We start from the raw sequence: 17350 nt of genomic DNA, 5'->3' as shown, positions 1-17350 counted from the left end.
CCGATAGAAACGACAAATAAACACAGCTCAATATTAAATAGCTTCGGGCGAATTCATTTAAATCATTACAAAGGATATGCATAAAATGTAAAGTGCAAATGCAGTTAATTAATTAACATTTTTCATTGTTAAAAATGTGTGGTTCCAGTTAAAACACATAGCTCAAGGATATCAATAGGTAGTTGAATGTGACATTTACCAAACACATACAACAATTTTCCAAACTATGTCGAATAAATTCTGGGGAGAAATATATTCTTGTGTAGGGATATAAGTAGGCACTCTTCAACCTGCAATCTAAAAATCTGTAAATGAAGACTTAGATATCAAAAACTTTCCCAATCACACATTTACATATACAGCATATTTTTATCACCACCAAGAATGGTAATAAGTTTGTAATTTTGTTTGTAATACATAGAAATATAAATTTCCGACATTATAAAGTATATGTCAAGGAGAAATTCTAAGACGATATTCGTCTGTCTACTACAGCTTTCAATAATGACGCAATCGTGCTTAAATTTGACACAAATTCGTGTTTTGTCTACAGCAAGTTCTAAGATAGGCTATATTGGTCCATGGTTTGATATAGCCTCCATACAAAACGAACCACCGTTTCGGGGTCTTGAGCATCTATATACTGCAATTTTTATTCGATTTGCCTGTAATTCAAAATCTGGAAGTACATATTTTAGGTTCGATCTCCATTGTGGCTTCATGGGATTCTGGAAACTGCAATTTTTATATGATTTGCCTAAAATAGGAAATCTAGAAGTAGTTTATGTCCACACATAAATGAAGAAGAAGAATAAACTAACTCGTACGAAAATTGGACTAAATTTTGCTACACATTTTGAGATTTCCCCAAAGCGTTGTTAAAACGAGGAAAATTTAATGCCCTGTTGTACTTGTTTAACTACAGTTCACGAAATTACACCCTCTAACAGAAGAAAATCATTGGCGCCAAATCATGACCATTTTAACTATACAGTAGTTCATTCTTACTATTTTTGGGAATCGTACGAAAATTTTCATTTGCTTTAGTTCATATTGAACTTATGTGTACGGTCTCAAGTACCGCCGATGATGGTGGTGTGGGCCGCCATAATGACCAATGGTCGCTTCCCACTCATATTCATTGATTCATCGGTCAAAATAAGTGGCGAATATTATCGGGAAAACGTTGTAAAGACAGTACTGAAGCCCTGAGCGCGCAAACACTTTCGCCACAGATCTGGCCATTCCAACAAGACTCAGCTCTCAACACTATTCAGCGCAGAATGATTTAAAAAGGAGGTTCCTCTCATCATTTCTACTACACAATGGTCATGAAATTTTCTGGATCTCAATCCCTTGTATTTTTATACCCTGCGCCACACTGTGGAACAGGGTATTATAAGTTAGTGCATATCTTTGCAACAACCAGAAGGAGACCAGATGGACACATGGTGTCTTTGGCAAAAATGCTCAGGGTGGGCTCCTGAGTCGATATAGCCATGTCCGTCTGTCCATGAATACATTTTTGTAATCAAATTCTAGGTCGCAGTTTTAGTCCAATCGACTTAAAATTTGGCACAAGTATGTATTTTGGCTCAAAATAGAATCCTATTGATTTTGGAAGAAATCGGTTCAGATTTGGATATAGCTCCCATATATATATTTCGCCCGATATGGACTTATATGGCCCCAGAAGCCAGAGTTTTACCCAAATTTGGTTGAAATTTTACACCAGGAGTACAATTAGTAGTAAAGTCAAGTGTGTCAAATTTTATTGAAATCGGTTCTGATTTAGATATAGCTCCCATATATATCGTTCGCCCGATTTACACTCATATGACCACAGTGGCCAATCTTTTATTCCGATTTAATTGAAATTTTGCACAGGGAGTAAAATTAGCATTGTAGGTACGCGTGCCAAATTTGGTTGAAATCGGTTCAGATTTAGATATAGCTCCCATATATAGCTTTCGCCCGATTTACACTCATATGACCACAGAGGCCAATTTTTAATTCCGATTTAGTTGAAATTTTGCACAAGGAGTACAATTAGCATTGTAGCTATAAGTGCCAAATTTGGTTGAAATCGTTTCAGATTTAGATATATCTCCCATATATATGTTTTTCTGATTTCGACAAAAATGGTCAAAATACCAACATTTTCCTTGTAAAATCGCCACTGCTTAGTCGAAAAGTTGTAAAAATGACTCTAACTCTAATACATATATATCGAGCGATAAATCATAAATAAACTTTTGCGAAGTTTCCTTATAATTGCTTCAGATTTAAATGTTTCCCATATTTCCAGACTTAAATTTTGAGTCTATAGATTTTGTAGAAGTCTATCAAATTCTTTCCAGATCGAGTGATATTTAAATGTATGTATTTGGGACAAACCTTTATATATAGCCCCCAACACATTTGACGCATGTGATATGGTATCGAAAATTTAGATCTACAAAGTGGAGCAGGGTATAATATAGTCGGCCCCGCCCGACTTTAGACTTTCCTTACTTGTTTTTTACTAACATTGTGTTCCCCCCTAGTGCATTAGCCGACTTAAATTTTGATTTTATAGATTTTGTAGAAGTCTTTTAAATTATGTCCAGATTGAGTGATATTTAAATGTATGCATTTGGGACAAACCTTTATATATAGCCCCCAACACGGATGCGATATGGTATCGAAAATTTAGATCTACAAAGTGGTGCAGGGTATAATATAGTCGGCCCCGCCCGACTTTAGACTTTTCTTACTTGTTGCGTTTAGTTCATGAAACTAAATTATAGAAAAAATTAATAGGGGGATGGAAACTTTCTGCTACTGCATTTTAACTGAAACAGTTGTGAATGCGGTGAAGCATATAAACATGGTGTATATGAGCAAGTAACGTCCAATAGAAATTTTATTTCATTCATCACCTTTTTAATTGAGTATAAGTTGCATGCTATTTTTTATTTTTCTCTCGATATATTGGCTTCAATTACCTTGGGGCAGTATGACACACGAGAAAAAACAATGTTGATGAAAAACGCAAATACAACGCTTGCAGCGAGCAAAAAATTGTCTTGAGGTCATGTATAAAGACGTGACAAATTTGTCAAACGTGACATTGATGAACTTTTTCATACGTTTTGACAAATTATAGCCTTTAACAATATTTGAAATATTTTCAAAAAAAAAAAACTGTGGTTAAAGAACGAAAAGTTAAATATCGTCACCAATTTTAGTAAATATATTGTGCCATTTTTTCAATATTAAACTGAAACATGGAGTGATATTCAAAGATCATTTGTTATAGTATGATTGAGTTGGGTACTAACAAGCAGCAGAAAATATTGCATCCACGGGAAAACCATCATGGCATTAGCTTACGCAGTTGCTTCCAGCATAAAGGCATCATTCTTGGCGGGCATTGTCCCACTAATATGCGATTGTTTACATATTCAAAATGCCAAACGGAAGCATAATGGATGCAAACCAAATTCTTCTTTGCCATACTTTAAAACTACATTTCATGCATGCCGTATGCAATAAATTATGCGCAAAAGTAAGTTGAAATCAGATTTAAAGAAAATTGCTTTCCATTTTAGGAGATTTTCATGCATACTTATTGAACAATCTACATGTACACACACTGAAAAAAATATTGTCGTGAGGTCAAAGATTTCATGTCTTTAAAATACGAATACAAATTTTGCTTAGCATAGAAGACGCATTTCTCTTAAAAAAAAGTTATTTTCCTTGCCCAAAAGTCGATAAGCTTTTCAATGAAGTCGTATTGTCCTTATAATTAAGTGATTTGACTTAAAAATGGGTATCTTAACATGAAAGAAAAAATGTATAGGCTAAGATCAACTTGACTTTAATAATTCAGAAAAAATCTTTAAATTTAATGAAATTGTTTTTAAATTTGTTGTCTTTTTGCATCTTGACTACAAAGCAAAAAATCATTCAAATATAGGATATGTTTTTCAAAACTTTATTTTAAAGAAGTTTTTTACTTCAAACATAGCATAATTTCTACTGGAAGTCGAGTCTTAATTTGGAAAACAAAGTGTCCGTTAACTCGTTTTTAAAGGACTTTGATAGCATATGAAGAAAACAAGCTGAGAAAGCGAAAAATTAAAATTTTGTTCCTAGAAGCAAGTACACAAAACCTAAATTTAAAAGAGAATTGTGTCTTAAAAGTATCCTTACTTGTATTCTCCGCTATTCTCCGCTTCTTTGGCTCGGAATCAATACCAAATTTTTTAAAGTAAAGACAAAATCTTTGGAATCGAGTATGCTTTTTTTCAGTGCAGACAATACAAAGATTTCGTCTTTACACTTATAATTTTGGTATTGACTACGAGCCAAAGAAGCGGAGAATTGAAGTGAGGATAACATTATGACACAATTCTCTTATAAATTTGATGATTCCAGGAAACAAATTTGAATTTATCTTTTTTCCCGCTTTTTCTTCATGTGCTATCAAAGTTCTTTATAAACGTTTTAAATTTCCAAATTGAAACTCAACTTCAAGTAGAGATTATATTAGGTTTTAAGTAAAAAAAGCTTTAAAATAAAGTATTGAAAAACATACACTATTTTTGAACGCTTTTTTGCTTTGTATCTATATTACAAAAAGTCTACAAATTTAAAAACAAATTCGTTAGTTTTAAAGAATTTTAAAACCAAGTTTACCGTAGTCAATCACAATTTCCTTTTATCTAAAGATACTCATTTTTAAGGGAATCACTTAATAATAAGGACAAAACGAATTCATTGAAAAGATTATCGACTTTTGGACAAGGACAAAATTTTTACATCAGAAAAATGTGTCTTTTATGCTAAGCAAAAACCGCATACGCATTTTAAGAATAAGACATTTTTGGCCTCACGGCAATATGCAACATATGCAAAAATTCGTAAATTCCATTTTTCTGCTGGGAAGTTCCCAGCAGAAAACATTCATTTTACAAATTGGTATTCATAGCTTGCGTCGATTAAGCGATACCCGTCTGCCTGTGAACACATTTTTATACCCTGCGCCACACTGTGGAACAGGGTATTATAAGTTAGTGCATATGTTTGTAACACCCAGAAGGAGACGAGATAGACACATGGTGTCTTTGGCAATAATACTCAGGGTGGGTCCCTGAGTCGATACAACCATGTCCGTCTGTCCGTCCGTCTGTCCGTCCGTCTGTCTGTTAACACATTTTTGTGATCAAAGTCTACACTCAAAAAAAAGTGATTTCTCTATTTCACTAAAGCCATATTAACTTTATATTAGTTCATAGAATCATTATGTTTGGAAAAAGTTTATTTTAGTCAAATAATTTTTTGCGTATGTTAGTTAAATGAACTAAAAAACGGGAAAAGGTTATACACAAATAAAGCATAAAGATTTCCTAATTTCGTATTTCTTACAAAATAGTTCATTATTTCTTTAAATTTGTAAATTTTACCAAAAATGTGTCCATCGTGAACTTCGTATGTCACTAAAGACATTCTTGCAATTTTGAACTCCAAGATTTCTCTTAAAACTACAAAATTTTCTTTAACTACTGAAAAAATTTAGTTATATCTAATAAATTTTCTTGAGTTTGTCGAAAAATATTTACTTATTTTTGCCATATCGGAGTGATGCCAGCGCTTGTAATACCGTTTAGTTAATATTTTCTAAAAAAGTTCCTAATTCTCTAAAATTAATCGAAAGTTATCTTTCCTGGTGGGTTCACTGTTTTTTCAGTGTACACCGAAAGAATTCTCTTCGTTAATTTTAAGAAGAATTCTTCATTAACTATTCTTCGTGAATTCTTCATTAAAATAACGAAATTTTCATTCATTTTCGTAAATTTTACGAAGAATATTTTACGAATATACGAAACTTTTACGAAATATTCTACATTAACTTTTCTTCGTAAAAAGTTCGTACTTTTAGCGAAACTTTCTTCAAATTTCATGAATTTTGTGAAGAAGTTTTTACGAATATTTTACGAAACATTCTGCGTTGAAATGTCTTCATAAAAAGTACGAAACATTTTCTTAGAAATAACGAAGAAGTTTCATTGAAGTTGTAAAATTTCCGTTCGCGGCATTAAATTGTCTTTTATAATGTGCTTGAGTGTATTCCATTATTCTATTTTTTATGCAAGTCTATGCTACTTCTCATTTGGGTGATAGCGCGCTATGAATAAAAGTGAAGCAATAAAACGAAAAATTATTCAAAAACTTAAGATGTAAAGTGATGTCATTTTTCACACTTGTAACTATAACCAAATGCACTTTCGACTATAATTTTTTTTCTAAAAGTTCAAACATTTTTGAAAAAAAAAGTACGAAAGTTTTTCATAAAAAGTACGAAAATTTTTCATAAAAACTACGAAAATTTTTCATAAAAAGTACGAAACATTTTCATAAAAAGAACGAAATTGTTTCATAAAAAGTACGAAGATTTTTCATAAAAATTACGAAGATTCTTTATAAAAAGTACGAATTTTTTTCGTACAAACTACGAAAATTTTGGAAGAACTTTTTTCGTAAAAAGTACGAAATATTTCGTACTTTTAACGAAAACTTTCTTTGGTCGTAAAACAATGACAAATTTCGTACTTTTAATGAAATTTTTCGTTCTTTTTACGAAGAAAATTCTTTCGGTGTAGGTCGCAATTTCAGCCCAATCGCTTTCAAATTTGGCACATGTTCCTAATTTGGGTCAGGATAGAACCCTATTGATTTTGGAATAAATCGGTTCAGATTTAGATATAGCTCCCATATATATCTTTCGCCCGATATGCACTAATATGGACCCAGCAGGCAGAGTTTTATACCGATTTGCTTGACATTTTGTACAAACATAACACTTAGTCGTATAGTCAAGTGTGTAAACTTTGATTGAAATCGGTTCAGATTTAGATATAGCTCCCATATATATCTTTCGCCCGATATGGACTTATATGGACCCAGAAGCCAGAGTTTTATCCCGATTAGCTTGAAATTTTGCACAAGGAGTACAATTGGTAGTATAGTCATGTGTGCCAAATTTGATTGAAATCGGTTCAGATTTAGATATAGCTCCCATATATATGATTCTCTGATTTCGACAAAAATGGTCAAAATACCAACATTTTCCTTGTTAAATCGCCACTGCTTAGTCGAAAAGTTGTAAAAATGTTGTAATTTTCCTAAACTTCTAATACATATTTATCGAGCGATAAATCATAAATAAACTTTTGGGAAGTTTCCTTAAAATTGCTTCAGATTTAAATGTTTCCCATATTGTTTTACTAAAATTGTGTTCCACCCTAGCGCATTAGCCAACTTAAATTCTGAGTCTATAGATTTTGGAAAAGTCTATCAAATTCTGTCCAAATCGAGTGATATTTAAATGTATGTATTTGGGACAAACCTTTATATATAGCACCCAACACATTTGACGGATGTGATATGGTATCGAAAATTTAGATCTACAAAGTGGTGCAGGGTATAATATAGTCGGCCCGCCCGTCATTAGACTTTCCTTACTGGTTTTTTCTATAAGCGGGATTCCTGGAAGTTTGAAAATATTTCCCGTTTTCCGGGGAACGAAATTAAATGCGCGAACAAATTTTACATTAATTTTTATACCCTCCACCAAAGGATGGGGGTATATTAACTTTGTCATTCCGGTTGTAACACATCGAAATATTGCTCTAAGACCCCATAAAGTATATATATTCTGGGTCGTGGTGAAATTCTGAGTCGATCTGAGCATGTCCGTCCGTCCGTCTGTTGAAATCACGCTAACTTTCGAACGAAACAAGCTATCGACTTGAAACTTGGCACAAGCAGTTGTTATTGATGTAGGTCAGGTGGTATTGCAAATGGGCCATATCGGTCCACTTTTATGTATAGCCCCCATATAAAAGGACCCCCATATTTGGCTTTCAGTCCCTCTATAAGAAGCAGATTTCATCCGATCCGGCTGACATTTGGTACATGGCGTTCGTATATGGTCTCTAACAACTTTGCAAAAATTGGTCCACATCGGTTCATAATTATATATAGCCCCCATATAAACCGATCCCCAGATTTGGCTTACGGAGCCTCTAAGAGAAGCAAATTTCATCCGATCCGGCTGAAATTTGGTACATGGTGTTAGTATATAGTCTCTAACAACCATGCAAAAATTGGTCCACATCGGTCCATAATTATATATAGCCCCCATATAAAAGGATCCATAGATTTTACCTCCGGAGCCCCTTAGAAGAGCAAAATTCATCCGATTCGGTTGAAATTTGGTACGTGAATTTAGTACATAATATGTAACAACCATGCCAAGATTGGTCCATATCAGTCCATAAACATATATAACCCCCATATAAACCGATCCCGAGATTTGGTTTAGGAGCCACTTGGAGGAGCAAATTTCATCCGACTCAGTTGAAATTTGGTACACTGTGCTAGTATATGGCCGTTAACAACCATGCCTAATTAGGTCCATATCGGTCTATAGTTATATATAGCCCTCAGATAAATCGATCCCCAATCACACAAAAATTAGTCCATATCAATAATTGTATATAGCCCCCATATAGGCGACCCCCATATTTCAGTTCTGGCTCCCTATGTACCGTGCAAAAGTCCATATTGATTCGTAATTATTTGTAGACTTACCTACACATACCTTTTTTGTCTAATATATATCACGTAAGGACTAACTCACAATTTAGAAAACGATTTAAGATACCACAATCCAAGTAATTCGATTGTGGATGACAGTCTTTTGTAGAAGTTTCTACGCAATCCATGGTGGAGGGTACATAAGATTCGGCCTGGCCGACCTTACGGCCGTTTATACTTGTTATGTATTAGAGAATCCGGAAATGTACTCCGATTTCTGGAGTATCCCTATTGGATGTGCCATTTACTCAATATATTTATATTCATTTTGTTGTATCCACAATGAAGACAGGAATTTGAAAATATCTTCAGACGATTACTTTTTAAAAATATACAGACTTTCCCATAACGTTGGAAAAGAAAACTAAATTCTAAATACAATACACAAACTCTTATGTAGAAATTTGAAACTTTTCTCTTTTTTTTGTTAATGTTATGAGACAATAACAATAACAGAAAAACTTTGTCATAACAAAGTCACTTGGCTTAAAATTAATTTTAGTTGCCTGTCAATTCACGAAACTGACAACTTTATTAAACATAACGCTGAAATGACTAGCGATTATGAAATGTTTGGCAGTTGACTCCATGTCCATGTTGGTGAGACCCCCAGTTAACGAAACCGCAACAAATGTTCAATCATCCATTTTTATGAGGCAAGGGTTAATAGATATATTCGAGTGAAAACCTTTTGTCGCAAAGTATTATTACAAACAGCTGGTATTGCATGTTGCCTTGTAAAAGGAATATGAGTTGCAAATAATGCTAATGGCTTGATGGACTCCTTCTTTTATGACAAAATTAAAGAAGCGAATGAAAACACCCTGCATTTTATCTATTCGACCTTTTTATGGAATTTAGAAACTATATAATTTTATCATAAGTAACCACTCTAACATATACGGAGAATTTAAGTAAAGATACATAACTCTTTTTAATTTGAGTTTTGCGTACTTGATTCTAAGAAAAAAATTTTGAATTATAAGATTTAAAGCTTTAAAAATCCTACTAAAATGTGTTAACGACAACTTAATGTGCCAAATTCAGAATTGAATTCAGAAATTATGCTATCTTTCAAGTAAAAAATTTCTTTAACATAAAGTTTTGAAAACCATGTCGTAGTTTTTAACGCTTTTTTGCTTTATAGTCAAAATACAAAAAGTCAACAAATTTAACGACGATTTCATTAATTTGGAGAATCTTTCAGATTAAAGCCAAGTTGACCTTAGTCAAACAGATTTTATTTCATGTAAAAATACCTAGTTTTAAGCCGAATCACTAAACTATAAGGGCAAAACGACTTCATTGAAACGTTTATCGACTTTTGGACAAGGAGAAGAACTTTATATCAGAAAAATGCATCTTATATGCTATCAGTCGTATTCGTATTTTAAAGGCAAGTAATCTTTGGCCCCACGGCAACATTTTTTTTTTTTCAGTGTAGAATGAAATTAAAGATAAACAAAATTTCTTTTTCCTCCGATATTAAAACCCTTCTTCCAGTGCTTGGCGATAGGTAATCTTAATATAATCCAGTAATTGTCCTTAGATTAGGGGTCCAATTTGTACACGCAGTGAAAAAAAAATTGGAAAACGTGTACCGAAAACGTTTTTCTTTTGTTAGAGTTTTTTGAATGGTTTCGAAAATTTTAAACTTTTATCACCAAAAAATCTCGTTTGTTACAAAACTTTTATTTTTTCAATAAAAAAAGTTATTTTTGAAACAACAACACAGTCCATTTCGTTTATATCAAACACTGTTCTTTTCTGACTTTTAGGTTAGTGTGTTGGCTTACAAAGTGCATGGTCCGCGGTTCGATTCTCCGTCCAGTCGAAAGGTAAAAAAAATTAAAAATTTATAAAATCGTATAATTTCTTCTACTCGTACATTGTTTGTATTACAGAAAAAGGTGTTAAGAACAAAAAAACCTCGTGGATGTGAGAAAGATGTGAGGGAAAATGCAATTAGCAAGAAAACAATGTTTTTTGAGTTAGTCTTTATGAAATTGTTTTTCCTGGAAAAGAATAAACGTTTATCGCAAAAAGTATATACTGTTCTTCCAAATACAGTTCCTTACAGCGAAGAGCAAATAAGAAACGAACTTTGTTTTTCTAAAATTTCGTTTGGGAGGAAAGAATTATTTTTTTGCATGTATATGGTTTCATCCTAATATGAAACGCTGTTCGTGCAAAATAGAACCATATTTATTTAGGAAGAAATCAGTTCAGATTCTGATATTTTCAAGTGTGATAAATTTACATGGAAATTGGTTCAGGTTTAGATATAGCTCCTATATATATATATATATATATATATATATATATATATATATATATATATATATATATATATATATATATATATATATATATATATATATATATATATATATATATATATATATATATATATATATATATATATATATATATATATATATATATATATATATATATATATATATATATATATATAACTTACTTTTTTGTATAACCGATTACTAATTATAGAAAAGTAACACCACAGATCGTATGAATAAAAATATTTCCTTTATTGCATGACTTATTCTTTAATGCTTTTAATATGAGCTCACTTATAGAACTGCCTATTTAAGAACTACCAAAAAATAATTACAGCTTGCTGTCGTCGCTGGCCAATGCACACGCCAGGCAGAATACCTGACGTTGCTACTCGTGTGTGATATCCAATAGCCAGCTTAGGGTTCATTGGCTAGACATTGAGTCAGCACTTAATCGTGGGAGCTCCGTTGTTGCAACGTGTTAACTCCTCCCTCGCTTAAGTGAGAGCCGTCCTCGGTTCTTCTAAAACTTTCAATGGTGGCTTGAATAGCATTGTTTCGTTGCGTCTGCTTACGCTTTCGCCTTAATTTTGAGTAGAGGAAGTAAGTAGCCAGAGCCGCTACCAACCCAATGGTAAACGTAGTTGGACCAATGATGAGTGTGCTTTTAATGTCGCCAATGTGCTGTAAATTTTCGATACTCAGCTTTTTCAGATATGGGAGGCTTAACACTTCCTCATGCCCAATAATTTTTACATTGGTGATCGTTGCGGAGCTAGGGGTTTTCATTATTTTCCCCTTTGGATTTCTATAAGTTGTGTCGTTGATTTGGATTTCGCTCTCGAAGGTGGCCAGAAATGTTCCCGAGACTGTTGCAGTATTTTCTGGTGTTCTTACTGTAACAGTGTTGTCATTTATGATGATAATTCCGTCATCTATCAATACAACCGGCTCGAGATGGCTTGGTCGGGTGGAACAGTGGGCTAGACCCCCGGAATGGATTTGCTGGGCGCAGGACGGGTGTGTTCGTTCTCTGCAAAACGTTGTTGTAAGTGTGGCATTACAGCTTCCTATTGCAAGCATTCCCATTTCGCAGTCGGCAACGGTGTTTTCGCCTAAGTGTAGAATTTTGCCATCATGCTGGACCGGAAATAGCAGTATTTTCTTACATACGAGTCTAGGTCTAGGGTACTTAATTAAGAAATATAAAAAATTGCTATCTAATAGAGCTCTTACATTCGCTGCCTCTATTACATCGGTTACAGTTGTGTTACTCGCGTTTACAATATTTGCCAAATCATGGGTATCCAAAAGTATAGGATTTACAATACCTAACCTTGCAAGGGTGATGGATAGCACTAAGGTCTCTATTTCCAGGATCATAATTCTGTTTCTGGCTAACAAACTTTCGTATAAGGATCCTGTATTTACCTGTTTGTCTCCCGCACTTTTAATGATGTTATTGACAGTGTCCGTTAATTTATTTATTTGGTCCTGTGTCTTGGTGTTAATTGTTATTTGTCTATTTTCCTCCTTTATTAAGTTCTGTACCTTGAATTTCATATCTTCGAAATCGTCAAAATCGGGTGTTCCCGCAATAACTTTAAGGGCTGTACCCAATAGGTTTATGCTTCTTGTGTGTCTACGGTGGTTATTCAGGGAGTCTAAAAGGTTCAGTATGTGTTCTACATCCGATTCCATTAACTTCCTCATGTGGGACATAGGGAAATGGTTCGTAAGCCCCCTTGTTTCCTCGACAATCTCGTAATACCTTGTCAAGTTGGATTTATGACAGAGGAAACCATAATCTCGCCAAATGATGACGCTACCGTCCATGATGGGTATGTAGTCAGAGTTGGTATAGTCTATTAATTTCGGGGTAGTAAGAAACAAAAGGTCTGCCACGGTCAGAGTTCTACAAAATGAAGAGATACAATTTTCAATATCAGTCGGAATTTGTCATAAGTTCGTATAAAGTGCGTGTGGAAGTGTGGATTAACGACACCCATACCATATCGTAAATACGTAAATACGAGATCATTGCAGTAAGAGCTAATATCTGAACAATATGTCAAGGAAAGTGTAGTGGTGAAAAATGAAGATTTAATTCTTTATCTCAGGTTGTCCTTATGGACCACCCTCCCCTTAATAAGCACTGTTGTCCCTAAGTCCGCTTCTATTTTTCCCTCTGTATATAGCGGGGTAAGCTTATTCCCAAGCCTTTTATTATTCCTAACCAGCACAGTCTCGCCAACTTGGAACACCCTATTTTGTCTCGAAGTGTTGCTCCGTTCTAACACGGTACGTTGGGCATCTGTTATTCTTGCTTTTACTTCTTGATTGGGACTCGAATTTCCAGAATGTATTACGTCAATTGGTCTTTCGTTTGTTACGGAGTGTATTGTCTGATTGTATTTAATCGTTGATAGCAGTATGATATCCACTGTGCTATCGATTTTCTTTTCTAATTTGAGGCACCTTGCGATTTCCAGAAGAGTGCTATGGAACCGCTCGACCTGGCCATTCGATGTGCTATGAAGAGGAGGCGCGTTGGCAATCGTAATCCCAAACTGGTCCCTCAATAATGATGTTATAGTCTCGGATTTAAGTGACGGTTCGTTGTCACAATAAATATTTTTGGTGTTAGGAAAAATGTTAATTAGCTGCAAAATTGAAGCTTTTAAATCAACTATTGTCCGTGAAGGGATTGGCTGGACAACGGCAAATTTTGAGAACTTGTCGATGCACGTGAGAAAATAGGTTTTGTCCGTGGAGAATATATCGATGTGCAACATTTCGCCGGGGTATGACGGTATTGGAGTTGCACCCATAACCTGTTTACACGGATGCCTATCATACTTGGCCCTTGAACAAATTTTGCAGTTAGTCACAGTTTCATTTGCCAGTTTGGTCATCTTTGGGAAATAGTAATCAAGAAGAATTTGCTTAACGTTTTCTTGGGCCGCTCGATGAGCACGATTGTGCTCAGTAGCGACTATTTCCATTTGTTCGTTTTTATCAAAAATGTCCAAAACTAACTTCTTGCAGTGCCAGAATTTGGTAGCCGGAAAGTACTTAACAAGTTCATTTTGAACGATAGCTAGCGTTGGCAAATCGCAATGTATTGCATTTACCACGTTCGGATTCACAGCAAGCTTTATTTCCTCTATTAGCATGTTTCTGTCCGAGAATTCGATGACGTGTCGGGTCTTTTCGGAAAATAAAATAAAGTTCCTCTTCCTGGGAAACGACGCCTCTTCCAGAACTATTTGATTTCTAAAACAATTCAGAGGTTTGTCCGTCGTCTCGATGGTGTATGTAAAGGAGTCCTCGCTATGAACGGTCGCGACGTCGGAATGGGTCTCCTGCTCCAAGGCGTGGATATTCTGGCGTGAAAGTGCATCAGCCACAAAGTTTTCCTTTCCTGGCTTGTAAAAAATTTTTGCGTTATGCTCCTCTATGAATGCTTTCCAGCGTTTTATCTTCGCGTTAGGGTTTCTGTCCGAAACCGCAAACGTAAGTGGCTGGTGGTCCGTGTAAATATTTAACTCTCTCACACCATAGAGATAGTTCCTGTTCCTTAGTTTGGCTAGTGCCCAAACTATGGCGAGCAATTCGCGTTCATTTGTCGCGAAGTTTAATTCCCTATCTTTGAGGGTTCTGGAGATCATAGTGATCGGTCTCCCCCCCTGCGACAAAACTGCCCCCAAACCTAACGAGGAAGCATCCGTCGTTAGATCGAATGGTTTTTTAAAGTCCGGGTATAGCAGTAGAACATCCTCCGAGGCTAGCAATTCCTTTAATTTCTCAAACGCTTGAAGTTGACATTCGTTTAAGTCTACCAGAATTTTTTTGGACTGATGGGCACTTGCTTTGCCATTATCGCCTCTCAAGATGTCTGTGAGTGGCTTCGCTATTGAAGCAAAATTTCTGATAAAGCATCTGTAATAACTGGCGAGTCCTAAGAAGGATCTGACGTTGAATAACGTTGTGGGACGCTCGTAATTGCGAATAGCGTTAACCTTCTCAGGGCTTGTTCTTATTCCCTGTTTAGATACGACGAATCCCAGATATTCAACACTTTCCTTAAAAAAGTGTGATTTTTCTCTGGAAACCCTCATATTGGCCTCATATAGGCGTTGTAGAACCCATTCAATATGGGTCACGTGATCTTCTTCGTTTTCTGAAAAAATAATAACATCGTCTACGTAAACGTAGCATGTTTTTCCTATTTGATCCCTAAGGACGTCGTCTATTGCTCTCTGGAAAATGCTGGGAGCATTTTTTAGGCCAAAAGGGAGTCTGCAGAACTCGTATTTTCCGTTTCCTACGGAGAATGCTGTTTTCTCCCTGTCCCATTCCGCGAGAGATATTTGATGGAACCCCGATTTCAAGTCAAGGGTGGTGAAGTATTTAGCCTTCCCCAGGTTTGACAGAATTGTAGAAACATCTGGAATAGGATACTTGTCATCAACGGTTTCCTGATTTAGCTTCCTGAAATCTATGACGAGACGTTTCTTGGTATTGCCATACTCGTCCTTGCCTTTTTTATCGACCACCCATATGGGATTGTTATATGGGGATCTGGATGGTCTGATTATGCCATTCTTTAATAATTCCTGTATCTCCTTGTTTACGAAGTCTGCTACACCCATTGGGTATGGGTATAGCTTTGAGTAGATCGGTTCCTCACTTTTAGTGCGGATCGTGGCTACTACGTTTGTATTAAAGGGTAAAGACTCGTTAGAGTTGGCAAATACTCCTAAAATACGTTTTAACATTTGGCGAAATTTGTTCGTGATTGCTTCAGGGACAATTATGTCCTCTACCTGTGTGAAGTTTACCTTCGCACACTTCAAAAATTGTATACTTTCTGATCCAAATTTTGTTTGGATTTCCTTGTTTTCGAAATCTAACTTTGCGCTAGTCTGCGTTAGCAGATCAAGGCCGATTATACCATCGAAAGTAGAAAGCGATGGTAGTATAAAGAATGTAGCATTTGTGTCGAATAAATTGACACGACATTTATCCTTAACTATATTGAAACCGTGAATTGATTTCACTATAAAGGGGTTATCCACAGGGACTATGTTCTCAATTTCTTTAAGTGGTTTTATGTAGTTTTTTGATGCCCCTGTGTCTATTAATAACTTAATGGTTCTCCCCGCGATCGTTCGTTCTATGAACGGTAGCAGGGAGTTTTGTCTAAAAAATTTATTTGGTCAAATTCGTTCTCGTCATTGATTTGCGAGACTACAGATTCAGCCATATCCTGATAGTGATCTTGATCATTATCATTTCCCTGCGAGATGTGGTTAATCCTCTGCAGTTTGGGTCCTGTAAATCTAGCAGAACCATTGTGCTGCCGTTTCATTGCCTGGCCCAGAGCTGGACCACTGTGGTACCGAGCCTGTGGTGTTTGACCATACTGGTTCCGTGGTTGGAAATCGTAGTTGGCTAGCTGAGGGGGCCCCTACTTCCTGTTTGAAATCTTGCCGACGGTCTAGAACGCATCGACTCGTCCACGTCCATTGGTTGAACAGGTTCTCTATTCCGAGGAGTCCTGTTATCAAAGTCCTGGCTCCTTGTGAAATAAGGATTTTTGGGTGTTTGGTTTCCCACGACACTTTCCCTATTTGGTTGTTTTTCCCTATTTTCGAGAGACCTCGCATAATTTGTGGCAAATACGTATCGTTCATGGTTAGACTCGACCTCTTGGGCTAATGCCAAGGCTGTGGGTAAATCAGTAGGTCTAGCCGAAAACAGGACATCGCTCAACCCTTTTTTAGTACCTGATATGAAAACCCGCAGTGCATCCATTCTATACTTCTCATTTATGGATGCAGCGGTTGACCTGTCATATGTCATAATTGTCTTATTTGTCAAAAGCGTAAGTTTCCTTTCGACCTCTTCGTAGAACTGCAAAAGAGTTTTACTGCCTTGGCGGAGAATGGAAAGCTCCTGTTCAATTAAATAAATTGGTCTTTTATCCGAATATGTGAAGTCAAGGCGATCAATGATTGCCTTAAAATTAAGAACCGTATTGAAAGACGAAAGCACCATATCGGCGGGTCCTTTTATTTTATTTCTAATAATGGCGACAGCCTGGTAGTGCTTCGAACTACCTTCATAATTTTCAAATACCTTATAGGCAGTATGCGCCGCTTGACGCCATGAGACGTACGTCTCCTGCCTCCCTTCGAAGTCCGGCAGAGATTTTACTATGTCTAGTGGCTCATCACATTGCCTTCCAGACACTATTTCAATTTCCTTATATGGTTCGACATTAGGGGTCGTGACTGCAATTTGGTTAAATCGCTGATTAATTTCCTCTATCTGATTATCGAATGCCTGCTTTTGTGTCCTTAAGGCGGTGCCAACGGCAACCTCCATCATAGCCC

The sequence above is a fragment of the Haematobia irritans genome, chromosome 4, assembly GCF_050003625.1.
Source record: "Haematobia irritans isolate KBUSLIRL chromosome 4, ASM5000362v1, whole genome shotgun sequence".
NCBI classification, from domain to species: Eukaryota; Metazoa; Arthropoda; class Insecta; order Diptera; family Muscidae; genus Haematobia; species Haematobia irritans.
Note: the sequence above shows the minus strand (reverse complement) of the source record.